The following is a 15,061-nucleotide window of genomic DNA, read 5'->3' on the forward strand; positions in this document are numbered from 1 at the left end:
TTTTGCTTGCCACGTCACCCCAGTTCAGACCCTGCTATATGCAAATCAGTCTTGACCCTGCTCCCAATGGAGCAGTCCAGCCTGAACTGCCAAGCCAGGTCCTCCCTCGACAGGATTCAAGCATCCATCCATCATCCTTTTGTGTTGCTTAAGTTGCCCTAAGTGGGAAGGGTATGCCCAGACGTGGGTCCCTTGCTCACTGTGTCACTGGATTCAAGCTAGCCTGGCTGATGAAGGGTGATATCCTGAAACCAGTCCCAGGATGCTTGTTTCCGGTCCAGCGAGGACCTGGCTTGGCAGTTCAGGCTGGACTGTTCTCATGATGAACAAGGTGAAGACTGATTTGCATATGGCTGAGTCCAAACTGGTGTGGCATGGTGAGCAAAAGAACAATGGATTAAACCCAGATCTGTGACTGTGGGTGAGTGTTTGCATTGCTCAGCACTCCGTCCATCATCCTTTTGTGTTGCTAAAGTTGTCCTAAGAGGGAAGGGGATGCCCAGACGTGGGTCCCTTGCTCACTGTGCCACTGGATTCAAGCTAGCCTGGCTGATGAAGGGTGATATCCTGAAACCAGTCCCAGGATGCTTGTTTCCGGTCCAGGGAGGACCTGGCTTGGCAGTTCGGGCTGGACTGTTCCCATGAGGAACAGGGTCAAAACTGATTTGCATATGGCTGGGTCCAAACTGGGGTGGCATGGTGAGCAAAAGAACGATGGATTAAACCCAGATCTGTGACTGGGGTGAGTGTTTGCATTGCTCAGCACTCCGTCCATCATCCTTTTGGGTCCCACAGCTAGGATATCTCAGTCCATTAAATAGGAGAACACACTGTGAGCTTGTATATTTATTGAGCTCATTGGGTGGAAATTAGGAATCAGAGAGACAGCACTAGAAAAACAACATAGCACAGGGTAGCACATTCTTCAATGGCATGAGGGGAACATACCGTTTCAGGACCTACAAGCTAGAAAGTGTATACATTTGCAGCTTTATCAGCAGTATGATACAGTATACTCTTTATTCTATCATTTAGATAAACATGAGTTCAACACCAGATGCTTGTTGCCTGAAAATTATGCCACTGCAAATCAAACGTTTTCTTGTGGAAAAAAGATAATCACTGCTACCTGGCTCAATGTTTTTAGACCTGGATTATCCATGCACAAATTAGGTGTGTTGGGCCAACTGATTCAAAAGAAGCAATCCATGGTTGCAACTCCTAGAACTCATTGAATTGTGAAATACAAGCCCAAGGCTGGTAAGATAGTGTTGATGGCGTGAAAAAAAAGGCAACCCAGCATGCAGACTGCTGCCCATAAGCAGCCCTTTGATTCAAGTGCTGCTTATTAATCATCCAGGTGATGTTCCTTTATGAATGATTAATAAAATGCCTCTTTGAATGATTTTAGCAAAGATCAAAAAACGTGTGTCCATATGGAATCTCTGCTAGACAAATTGGAAGTGGCTTCAAGCAAACATGTGCACTACGCAGTCTCACTCCCTAATAAACATGTACATTTATTGTGTAAAGGTGCCAGTAAAAGAGACAGCTGCCTAACTGGTCTGAGCTCAGTAAGAATGCCTGAGCATGGTAGAGGATGAAAGGTTGTTGTACTCCCTTATTCCATGGAATCAATTTGCAGGCCTAAAAATGGCATCTCAACCGAGAGCAAATCTGAATATTATGAACTCTACTTGAGATGGAGTCTTGTCAGAAAATCGGATAGCTGGGAAAAATTCCAAAAAAGGTTTATTTTTTTCAGGACCATTGTTATCTGGTACGCCTATGCCATCATAATATCCCTTATATCCCTTCACAATCCTTGTTTGAAGATTCAATTACTAATTCTGATTCCTGAGAAAAAATTGGCCATGGAGGGGGAGCCTTCTTTAAGAACTCTAAATCCTACTGTTTGAAACAGCCTACCCTTGAAGCTATGACAGACCGAGATCCTTCTTCTATTTAAGAAAAGGCAAACAACTTTTCTGTTGTGTTACTTCCTGCTCCCACAATCCATTGTTGTGTCTGCATTTTTAATGTCAAGATGACACTATTTTCTCATTCTTCACTAGGCAATGGTTTTACCATCTATAAGTCGCAGAACTCACCAATTTCTCCTTTGAAGGTATCATCTATGAAAATGTAATAGTAGGGTCAAAGCCCCAATGTAAGTTTAGATGTCACTGAAACATATGCCCCCGCCACGTAGAGGTTCTCCAGTCAGCACCACTATCACTAGTGTGTTGCTATGTTAAAAGAGACTTAAAGGTGCATACTGAGGGTTTCTTGAACATTTGCACATTTGACAGCACAGGAAAGCTTGTTATGCTCAGAGAGTATCACAGAGTTTTTATTTACTCCTATATCATGATGCATCTGGTCCTAGATCTACCTTCATTTTCAGAAAACGGTTAACCAAATATTGTATAAGAGCACCATTGCTTTTACTCTGTCTTTCGCTTTGCCTGATGTGAAAGCATTGGATCATGTTCTTAGTGATGCTCCTAGTTGAAATGCGGATTCCTCTGATGTTCATTGGTGTAAAGACCACACTGTACTAAGGGCATTTTCACATGAAATAAACAAAAGCACATATAGCACATTTTTATTAAGAGTATTGTAAATTTATTTTTGCATTGCTTGTTGACTCCATGGCTCACATTAAAAGTAGCTCAAAGTGCTATTTCCACTGGTAATACCACTTCAAATGATTACAGATGTTACTGGATGGGGTAGTGTAAAACACTACTACAGCACTCACTAATACTGAAGAAGATATTGCTACTTGCTTTCCTGGTTACAAACTCTACCTGCTGAGGCGTTCTGTGTGAGCCACTCATCTGAATTCCAGATGTTCTATGACAATTCCCCAATACAGGTGGGGATTAACGTGACCAGATGAAGAGTACATTGCCCTGTCCCTAGCCCTCAAGGTGAAGGGGGTTTGGGAAGAGAAAAAGAGAAAATACCAGCTTCTGCTTCATGGACTGCAGAAGTGAACTGCTGGACTATAGACTGTCTGTTCTGTTGGGCGTCAGGACTTCGGATTTCTCAAAATACTGGGTTCCTGGTTTTAAGGGTTCTGGTCTGCAAAATAATTACTTCATTAAGACATTGATCTTGCATAAACAATTGCACAATTATACATTGCATAATGTCAGTTATTGTTGACACACAGACGGTCATTACAACATTGGCGGTAAAAGCCACGTACCGCCGTGCAAAAGACCGCCAACACACCGCCGTGGCTGCGGCAAACCACCACAGCTATTATGACCCACAGCTCAGAATCCGCCAAAATTCTGACACCCACACAAGTCCGTCACACCAAAGGTCAGTGATAAACTGGCGATAACAAAAGCTCCACCGTCACGCCAACAGAAATACGTCCATACTATCACGACACACGAATCCACGCAGCGGTCTTTCAACTGCGGTATTCCATTGGCGGTACACACCGCCGCGCTCAAAATACACACACTCCTACAAAACACAGCCACATTGGACAATTCTAAATACACACACCTGATACACATACACACACCACCCCCACACACCCAATACTATATAAAACACACACCCACATCACCCACAAACCCTTACGACAACAAATCACGAACGAAGGCCAGAGAGAGACACCACCATCAACAATACAAGCATACACAGGCACACAACACCATCACCCACATAACTTCCACGCACCGCACACTACACACCACTACATATCAGCACACTTATCACCCCACACACCACCCCACACATCACTTACACCACCCCATGGCACGGCAACGACACCCCAGGTTGTCGGAGGAGGAGCTCAGGGTCATGGTGGAGGAAATTGTCAGGGTAGAGCCACAGCTATTCGGATCACAGGTGCAGCACACCTCAATTGCAAGGAAGATGGAGCTATGGCGAAGAATAGTGGACAGGGTCAACGCAGTGGGACAGCACCCAAGAAATCAGGAGGACATCAGGAAGAGGTGGAACGACCTACGGGGGAAGGTGCGTTCCGTGGTCTCAAGACACCACCTGGCGGTTCAGCGGACTGGCGGCAGACCCCCTCCTCCTCCCCACAACTAACAACATGGGAGGAGCAGGTCTTGGCGATTCTGCATCCTGAGGGCCTCACAGGAGTAGGTGGAGGAATGGACTCTGGTAAGTCAAATCTTAACTATTACATCCCCCACCCTACCTGCATGCCAGCACATACCCCCACCCTCACCCTCACCCCCATCTCTCTAACTCCTCACAAATGTCCCTATATCACAAACCACACATCCTAACCCCAAGCCCTGCATGCAACAACAAAGCATGGACGCCCATCACTAAAGCATGCCCACTGCACATACCCATACACCCCCCTAAACCATCATCACACAAGGTCCCACACAGGAATGCAAGCACTGGGGTACACGGTCACCCACCCATTGCACACCATGCCACACACAGATGTAATAACCATCCTTTTATACCCCTGCAGGACCCCTACCCAACGTCACCCGACAGGAGGGTCCACACATGTCCACACCACCAACAGAAGAGGCCCACAGTGATGACAGCACCTCTGTCCAACTGGATCTAGATGACCAGCCCAGCCCATCGGGAACTCGGGACAGTCGGTTCCCCTGACACAGTCACAGGCCACCACAGAGCTTCCCCCCTCTGGAAACACCAGCACAGCACCCACCCAGCGGGCCCATACCTCCGTCCCCAGGACACGTCAATCAGCTGTGTGTCCACCACTACAGGGAACCCAGTCTAACCCACCACCCCAACAACAACAGGGACCTGGGGGCAGTGGTAGTGGGCACACGGTCCAGGGGACGGAGGCCCAGGAACACAGGGGAAGTGGGAGGGCTGCTGTGCGACAAGGGGCGGACAAGCCCAGGGAACCCACTCTCCACGAGGCCCTCTGCTCCATCATGGGAGCCTACCACCACTCCCAGGAGACAATGGCAATGGTACTGTCCAAGTTTCAGGAGACCCAGCGCCTGCAGGAGGAACAGTATATGGGCTTCAGGGAGGAACTCAGAACCATCAATTCCACCCTGGGCACCATCGTAGGGGTGCTGAAGGAAGTACTCAACACCAGGAGGGACACTGTGGCACTACAAGGGGCCCCTGACACTAGCCTGGACGATGAACTGCCCACCACCTCCACCGGCGCTAGTGGACAGGAGGCACCGCCACAGGACCACCACACCAGCACCCCACCCCCTGCAGAGGGAGAACCACCTCGCAAATGGTCCCTGAGATCCAGGAACAAGACAGAGAACAATGCCAAGATCCCCGCCAAGAAATGAGACCACCCTGATTGACATCCTACTGTCCCACTTTGTCACCCTGTCCATCATTAAACTGCCCCAGCTCCACTTCCTATGCCCATTTGGGCAATGCACCTGTGAGACTAATAGACTGGACTCTGCCATGGACATTCCTCCGCCATCACCCCTCACCATTTTACAACCCCCTCCAATATTGAGCACTTAAATAAACACCCTTAAAGCACAAAACAATCTGGAGTCAGTCTGTGATTTCGGAATACTGTATTAGCAATAACTGTGGCAAAAAGCTCTTTCATTTGTAATGTCAACATACCTATGTCACACAGCTCTAGTCCATGAGGAATCAAAGCAGATGTCACACTGTGGGACCCAGATCTGTGAAATCGTAAGGGAAAGTGACAACTCAGTGACCATACACTGGGTGAAAACGACAGACAGTAGAGAGGCAGTAGTGTTTAAGTACATGTAGTAGGCAGGTCTGTATTCTTACCTGTGTTCCCTGTAAATATTGCTGGGTCACTGAGTCCCTGTTTTCCATGTCTTCTTCCTCTGCTTCCTCGTCTTCACTATCCACAGGCTCCACAGCTGCAACAACACCGCCATCTGGACCATCCTCCTGCAGAAAAGGCACCTGTCGTCGCAAAGCCAAGTTGTGAAGCATACAACAGGCCACGATGATCTGGCACACCTTCTTTGGTGAGTAGAATAGGGATCCACCTGGCCTTCAGGAGGCCGAAGGTCCGCTCGATCACCCTCCTAGATCGCCCATGGGCCTCATTGTAGCATTCCTCTGCCCTTGTCCTGGGATTCCTCCCTGGGGTCAGTAGCCATGACAGGTTGGGGTAACCAGAGTCACCTGCAAATGGTGAGGGACAACTGTTAGACACACACTAACCTGGAGGGATATCCCCAGACCCAGACAACCATTCCCACTAACTAGCTTCCAGGTGTTCACCTAATAGCCACACACGGTGCCTCTGGAGTTGACCCATCACATAAGGGATGCTGCTACTCCACAGGATGTAGGCGTCATGAACTGAGCCAGAGAACATGGCATTCACATGGGAGATGTACTGGTCTGCCAAACATACCATCTGTACATTCATGGAATGATAACTCTTCTGGTTTCTGTATACCTGTTCACTCCTGTGGGGGGGTACCAAAGCCACATGTGTCCCATCAATGGCACCTATGATGTAGGGGATATGTCCCAGGGCATAGAAATCACCTTTCACTGTAGGCAAATCCTCCACCTGAGGGAAAACGATGTAGCTCTGCATGTGTTTCAGCAGGGCACACAACACTCTGGACAACACGTTGGAAAACATAGGCTGGGACATCCCTGATGCTATGGCCACTGTTGTTTGAAATGACCCACTTGCAAGGAAATGGAGCACTCTCAGCACCTGCACTTGAGGGGGGATTCCTGTGTAATGGCAGATAGCTGACATCAAGTCTGGCTCCAACTGGGTACACAGTTCCTGGATTGTGGCACGGTCAAGCCTGTATGTGATTATCACATGTCTTTCCTCCATTGTCGACAGGTCCACCAACGGTCGGTACACCGGAGGATGCCGCCGTCTCCTCACATGTCCCAGCGGACGGTGCCTATTAAGGACAACAGCGAGCACAGATTCAAACAACTCAGAGGTACGTACCCACAGCTTACACAGAACACCATTCATACTCTAAAAAGTGGCCTGTATGTGTGTTGAGTCTAGGCCTAGGTATGTGTGATGCAGTTAAAATTGAAGGCATGTGGGCCCCTAAAATGGCAGCTGCCTGACCTGTAAAGTGGGACAATGGGATGTGAGGTAACTGTGCTGGGGTTGTACACTGTCGCGGTAGGCGGTCGAAGACCGCGGCCAATGCTGCATTGGTTAACATTGGACCCTATGGGTCCCAGGAGCCAATGACGATGTATGCCGGTGGTGACGGTACGCACCGCCGTGGCCGTGACTGCCATTTTCTATCTGTTCAATCACTCGATACCTGATCTTCGACAGGAGAGGACCTACACTGCAAGTGCTGCTGTGACCTCGGTCTGGAAGAGACAATGGCTCGAGTGTCTGGGGAAAGGGCCCCTGCCTTCACATCGGAGGAGTTGGAGAAACTCGGGGATGGGGTCCTCCCCAGTAAACGCTACTCTACGGTCCTCCAGACAAACAGGTAAGTACACTGGGAGCATGCTGTATGGGCTATGCCTGTGTGGAGAGGGGTGGATGTAAGAAGGAAGGGGGAAGAGTGCGGCATGCATGAAACGACGGTGAGTGCATGTACCACATGGCAAAGGTAGGGATGGGGGCCAATCACTTTGACGGTGCAGTTGGTAATAACTTTCTCTTCCCCCTGTACAAATCATGTAGGTCAGCGCCCACCAGAAAAAATACATTTGGCGTGCCATCGCCAAGGACGTCCGGACCCTGGGGGTCTACCACAGACGGAGCACCCACTGCTTGAAAAGGTGGGAGGACATTCGCCGCTGGAGCAAGAAGACGGCGGAGGCTCAGCTGGGATGTCCTCTCAACGTGGGAAGGGTGCCCATTGCACCATGACCCCCCTGATGTTCAGGATCCTGGCGGTGGTGTACCCGGAGTTGGATGGACGCTTGAGGGCATCACAGCAGCCACATGGGGGTGAGTACACTCGCATTCTGCTGACTTTGCGCGCAGTGGAGGTTTCTGGGTGGGGGAGGTGGGCTGTGTGTTTCCCTAGCCCAGGGCTCCGTAAGGCAGGCCATGTGGCACCCCACTGCACCTCTGTAGAGTGCCAAGTACACCTAGTCATGCCCCTGTGTCATCCATGTGTGCAGATGTCGTCCATAGCCTAGTAGGCCATTTCCCAAGAATTGAACAGTGGAGCCCAAGAGCGCGGCGTAGTGCAGGGGGTTTGTGTGTCTGTTGTGTCCGCCAACGGTAGCGGTAATGCATGCACTCAACATGTATTTCTTCTGTCGTTCCCCCCCCTTTTTGTGGTCTCCCTGTTCTTGTGTGCATTAGCATCATTAGGCAGCAGGAGCAGTGGCACAGGAGCACGAGGGGGCTGCATCCCACATGGCCATGGAGGGCCACACTACGGAATCGGACTTCACAAGTGGGACGGAGGGTGAGGGGAGCTCCACGGCGGGGACAGGAGCTGAGACCAGTGACACTGACTCGTCCTCTGATGGGAGCTCCCTTGTGGTGGCGGCAACATCTGTGCCCCCCCATCTACAGGTACAGCCGCCACCCCCCCTTCCAGCACTGCCCTCCCAGCAGCCCCTCAGCCTTTGCCTGTGCCTGCTCACCCGGGAGGGTGGGCATCACCATCGCCCCATGCACCTCAGGCCCTGCCCCAGTCACCCCTGCTGCCCTCAGTGAGGAGGCCATTGACCTCCTCAGGTCCCTCACTATGGGCAGTCTACCATTTTGAATGCCATCCAGGGTGTAGAACGGTAGTTGCAACAAACAAATGCATTCCTGGAGGGCATTCATTCTGGTCAGGCGGCCCTTCAGCGAGCTTTTCAGACTCTGGCCTCAGCACTGATGGCAGCCATTGTCCCTGTGTCTAGCCTCCCCCTCCACCTTCCTCCACTCAGACCCAATCCCCTGTACCCCAGCCTATAACAAGCACACCTACAGACCAGCATGCACACACGTCAACACACAAGGGAAGCTCAGGCAAACATAAGCACCACACATACCACAGGCACTCACGCAAGCATCACACACATGCAGACACACCAACATCCCCCTCCTCCTCGTCTCCCTCCTCCCTCCCAGTCTCGTCTACACTCACACCTGCATGCACTACCTCTACAGCCAATACTACCATCACCAGCACACCCACCACCACACCCCGCTCATGTGCAGTCACCACCCCCAATACCATTCACACGTCCCCTGTGTCCTCTCCCAGTGTGTCTGTGACGTTCCCTCCCAAGATACACAAACACAGGCACACACCCACCCAACAGCCATCCACCTCACAACAGCCTCCAGTGCATGCACCTTCACCCAAAGTCAGCAAACGAACACCTCCTACAACAACAACCTCTTCCACCACTCCCAAACCCCCTCCAGCTACCCGTCCCAGTGTCTCCCAAAAACTTTTCCTGTCCAATCTTGACCTCTTTCCCACACCTCCCCCACCCCGTCCGTCTCCTAGGTCCCGAACTAGCACCTCAGCCACAACATCTCCGGGACCAGTGGTGCCTGTAGTCACCGGAATATGGAGTGCACTGGCCACCAGGGCAGCCAGTGTGGCACGGAGCCACAGCACAGACAGTCCCCCACCTGTAAAGCATCAGAAGTTGGCCAGTGTCTGGCGGGAGAGGGGGAAGACTCCAGCCACCAAAGCTGCTCCCAGGGGTACAGGTGGGAGTGTGGAGTCAGCTGCGACACCTTCCAAGGTGGGGAAGGGGCTCAAGTCTGGGAAGAGCAGCATGGCGGAGAAGACCGCCATCATCCCCGCTGTCCAGGAGGCCACCGCCACCAGCCCAGCTGCCCAGGATGCCAGCACCAGCAAAGCTGCCCAGGAGGCCACGGCCAGCACCAGCTCAGATGCCCAGGAGGCCACCGCCAGCACAAGCCCCGCTGGGCCATGAAGGACCGCCAGCACAAGCCCCGCTGGGCCATGAAGGACTGCCAGCACAAGCCCCGCTGGGCCATGAAGGACCGCAAGCAAAAACCCCGCTGGGCCATGAAGGACCGCCAGCACAAGCCCCGCTGGGACAGGGAGGACTGCCAGCACAAGCCCCGCAGGGCCATGAAGGACCGCCAGCACAAGCCTCGCTGGGACAGAGAGGACCGCCAGCACAATCCCCGCTGGTCCATGAAGGACCGCCAGCACAAACCCCGCTGGGCCATGAAGGACCCCCAGCAAAAGCCCCGCTGGGCCATGAAGGACCCCCAGCAAAAGCCCCGCTGGGCCATGAAGGACCGCCAGCAGCTGAGTAAGGAGACCGCCGCTCCAAGCACTGCTGAACAGGGCACCGCCGTCTCAAGCACCGCTGAACAGGGCACCGCCGTCTCAAGCACCGCTGAACAGGGCACCGCCGTCTCAAGCACTGCTGAACAGGGCACCGCCGTCTCAAGCACCGCTGAACAGGGCACCGCCGTCTCATGCACCGCTGAACAGGGCACCACCGTCTCAAGCACTGCTGAACAGGGCACAGGGGTACAGGTGGGAGTGTGGAGTCAGCTGCGACACCTTCCAAGGTGGGGAAGGGGCACAAGTCTGGGAAGAGCAGCATGGCGGAGAAGACCGCCATCATCCCCGCTGTCCAGGAGGCCACCGCCACCAGCCCAGCTGCCCAGGAGGCCACCGCCAGCACCAGCCCAGATGCCCAGGAGGCCACCGCCAGCACAAGCCCCGCTGGGCCATGAAGGACCGCCAGCACAAGCCCCGCTGGGCCATGAAGGACTGCCAGCACAAGCCCCGCTGGGCCATGAAGGACCGCAAGCAAAAACCCCGCTGGGCCATGAAGGACCGCCAGCACAAGCCCCGCTGAGACAGGGAGGACTGCCAGCACAAGCCCCGCAGGGCCATGAAGGACCGCCAGCACAAGCCTCGCTGGGACAGAGAGGACCGCCAGCACAATCCCCGCTGGGCCATGAAGGACCGCCAGCACAAACCCCGCTGGGCCATGAAGGACCCCCAGCAAAAGCCCCGCTGGGCCATGAAGGACCGCCAGCAGCTGAGTAAGGAGACCGCCGCTCCAAGCACCGCTGAACAGGGCACCGCCGTCTCAAGCACCGCTGAACAGGGCACTGCCGTCTGAAGCACCGCTGAACAGGGCACCGCCGTCTCAAGCACCGCTGAACAGGTCACCGCCGTCTCAAGCACCGCTGAACAGGGCACCGCCGTCTCATGCACCGCTGAACAGGGCACCGCCGTCTCAAGCACTGCTGAACAGGGCACCACCGTCTCAAGGACAGCTGAACAGGGCACCGCAGTCTCAAGCAGCGCTGGCCCATGAGCGCCAAGAGCACTGACGCTACTGAGTCCGTCATGGGCAGAATGAAGCACTCGGGTCACCATGCTGCCTCCAGAACCAGTGGAGAGATACATCCACTACCTCTGTCCTCAGCAGGATGAAGCACTCTGGGCACCAAGCCCCCTCCAGAACCAGTGGAGAGATCCATCCACTACCTCTGTCCTTAGCAGCATGAAGCACTCTGGGCACCATGCCCCCTCCAGAACCAGTGGAGACTGTTATCCACTTGAGAGACTGTGGCTTTGCACTCCCCAGGATTGCACAGTGGGCAACCCACCCACTGTAGAGACTTGAGAGACTGTGGCTTTGCACTCCCCAGGATTGAACAGTGGGCAAACCACCCACTGTAGAGACTTGAGAGACTGTGGCTTTGCACTCCCCAGGATTGAACCATGGGCAATCCACCCACTGTAGAGTTTTGAGAGACTGTGGTTTTGCACTCCCCAGGATGGAACAGTGGGCATGTGGCCCTCTCGTGGATTTGGCGTCGTGCACTCAACCGGCCGAGGTGCCTCCCCTTTCCCTCCCACTGATGTGCCTGTTTTGTTGCTCTCTGATGCACCTGCAGTGTTCTCTCCGTCATGGTCGGGGATCTCGTGTGGGCCTCACCCATACCGTGTGGGCCCAGTGTTCCACGGACTTAATTGGAGCACTACCTGGACTACTATGCTTGGTATATATTTTGTACATGGTTTATACGTATATTTTGGCGTACTGGATTTTTATATATTACAATGGTTACACTCATTTTCTATTGTCTTTGCATTCTTCCCGGGGGGGTTGGGAGTTGTAACTGTGATGTATTAATATGTATTAGTGTGTGTTGTAGTGGGTGAGGTTGGGGGTGGGGGTGTTGCGTGTGTGTGTCCCTGTTTTTTCCCTCCCCCCTCCCCTGTGTCGTAGGTGCAGTACTCACTGTGGTCTTCGCTGACGGCGTTCGTGCTCCTGGTAGAGGAGCAGGAAGACAATCGCAGGGAGAATTTGGAGTTCCGGGTCCATGGTGTCCTCGTTCCTCGTGGGGTGTGTAGAGGTGAGAGTTTTCCCTTCGAAATCCTGTTTCTGCCGTGTTTTTATCCGTGGTGAATCCGCCCCGGAAAAGGTGGCGGACTGGCCTGTTCTGATACTGTGGGCGGTACTTTGTCCTCCGCCTGTCTGTTGGCGGTGACCGCCGCGCTGTTTGTTTGTACCGCCGTGGCGGTCGGAGTGTTAAAGTGGCTGTCTTTGTTGGCGGTTTCCGCCACGGTCGTAATTGCAAAAATGTTACCGCCGGCCTGTTGGCGGTCTTACCACCGCTTTAACACCATCCGCCAGGGTTGTAATGACCACAGACATTTCTATAATGCTGAACAAGTCTCTTCCTCTTTTTACAATACTTTTACAGAGTCTCTGAAGCAATGTCCAAACTCAAAAAAAATCAACTCAGCAAAAGGGATTCTTTGTGTTCTAACATAATCTCTTGCCAGTAATAGTTTTGATTAACTTGCTCTTTTTCTGATCTCCTAATTCTCAGGGGAGCACTTGCTTCTGGAAATGTGTCTTTCCTTAATGTCTCTATAGCGGTATCTTGGATTCCCACCAAAATAATAAATCACGCTAGTTCTTGTTGTAATAAATTATTTAAAAGACAGAGCTCTGTTTTGTTTCATTGATTTTAGTGCAACACGCATTAAGTGATGAATCTTTCTATACCTTGAAGTGAAGTTACTTGCTTGAAAACTTCAGAAGAACCCAAACTGGGTTTTTTCACCTTTCTTATTTTATCTCTTTTGCAGGAAATACAGGATCGCCAGCAGAAATGGAAGAGGAGAGTTGGGACTCCGCAGGAAGCCGACCAGAGGGCAAGGATCACCGGAACTCGACTGGAGGCTGTTGAGAGGTCGAGAAATGCTGGAACTTGACTGGAAGCTGGTAGGAGAACGACCTACCCTGGAACTCAACTGGAGGAAGGCTGGAGGACAATGAACTTAACTTGCACTTGAACTCGACTGGAGGCAGGCTGGAGGACAAGGACCTTGACTTGACTGGAGACAGGTGAGCGAAGCAATAAGTACGAAGCTAAGCAAGTCTCGGACTCACAAGCATCCTTAAATAATCAAATGTGCACATGTGCCTTTTGGCGGCTGATTGCTTGTTAAGAAAATGAGCGTGTATCCTCCTGATCATGGCACATGTTAAATACAGATCATATTATGAAGGGCACATGTTTCGGCAGTTGCAGTTGGAGCAGGTGGAAAGGCAGTTGGTTGCTTGATATGGAATTGAGCAATTATCCCCCTGATTGTCGCATATGTTTAATACAGATCACATTTTGAGGAGCACATGTATTGGCAGTTACAGTTGGCCCAACTAGATCTGAATTAAAAAAATAAAACAAGACCAAAACAACAAAACAACAATCCGTAGAAACGGAGTTATGAGTTTTTAAAGAATAATCTGCAATATAGCACCAAAAAGCATAAAAGCTTTAACCGCAGCTATCTGGTCATGCTTGACCAGGTCAAAGTCAGAGGTTCAGGCCAACCACGATTGAGTGCGGGTCAGGTACACTCCCAGATCAGTCCTGATGAAATGTTACCTTCTCAAGTTATGTGCCAAGAGCCCTGTTCACATTGGAGAAAGTCCTGAGAAGCAAGGAGAGGGCCTCAGTGGCCGTCATCATGGTGCAAAGAGCAGGCCTGGCCAGGGGGGGCTCCTTCACTGAGGCAAAGGAGTGTCGTCCCACTGGCTGTACCAGAAGCAGAAAAATAAAACAATAGCTTTCTATAGTTTTAATTTTCTGCTTCTGGCACAGCAGTGCAGGGAGCGACGGGGCTGGGCTGTGGGAGGTGGGAGGGGATAAGAGTGCACTAAGTGCACATGTGTGTTTGGCCGGCTGTCTGAGGCCGGCCAAACACACATGTGCACTTGGGTTTCTCCAACCCGGCTGCATACACAGCTGGGCCGGTGAAACTGCACAGACCCTAGGCTTGTGTCTGAGCAAGCAGTGACTGACACCCAAACAATCCTGATGCTACCTACATGATATCTATGGCATGTAAGCAGCACCAGGATTGCTGGGGAGCCTCTTATGGTGTCACCAGAAGAAGATTGATGTGGTAGGATGCTGTAGCAGCGATGGAAAGAGGTAAGGTAATTTTTTTATTAATTTTTGTTCCCTCACCTTCCGCCCCATCACTCTTCCTCCCTCCCCCCTCCTTAGAGATTTGCGTCGACCGTTGCTGGGCCTGGAATCAACGACAGGCAGGCAGGAGCTTTGCAATGGCATTTCCCTGCGGGGTGTCTATTCTGCTGTTTGAAGAGATGGGCTGGGACTGCTCACGCTGGATTTCGGTGTGAGCGGCATGGTTGCATTGAAAATAATTCCATTTACAGTAACAAAAAGCCCTAAAACAAGATTTGAAGAGCTTGCGAGCTACAACAAAGGTCCATGAACTGAGAGGCACCACTTTGGGGTCTGGAAGTCCCTGAAGACAGGTCCAGGAGCTGTTGGGAAGCCTTTTATGTCCATGAGGCTCCGATCAGGAGGCCAGCAGACTGACCCTTTGAGTCACTGTGGGGACCTAGTTTCAAGGTGAAGCTCCAGGTCCAGTGCTTCTTCCCCAGGCAAAAGGGCAGCAGGTCACCACAGCAGTGCAGCAATTACTTTAGAGCAACAGTCCAGCAGAGTGGCAGGCCTTAGAGTGGCACAGCAGACATTCTTACTGCAGAGTATCCACAGGTCCAGAAGTGTACTGAAGAGTTGGTGTCTGAGGTCCTTTTTTATACGTAGTTATGCCTATAAAATTAGAAGAAGCTT

Source organism: Pleurodeles waltl, chromosome 4_1 (assembly GCF_031143425.1).
Source record: "Pleurodeles waltl isolate 20211129_DDA chromosome 4_1, aPleWal1.hap1.20221129, whole genome shotgun sequence".
NCBI lineage: Eukaryota > Metazoa > Chordata > Amphibia > Caudata > Salamandridae > Pleurodeles > Pleurodeles waltl.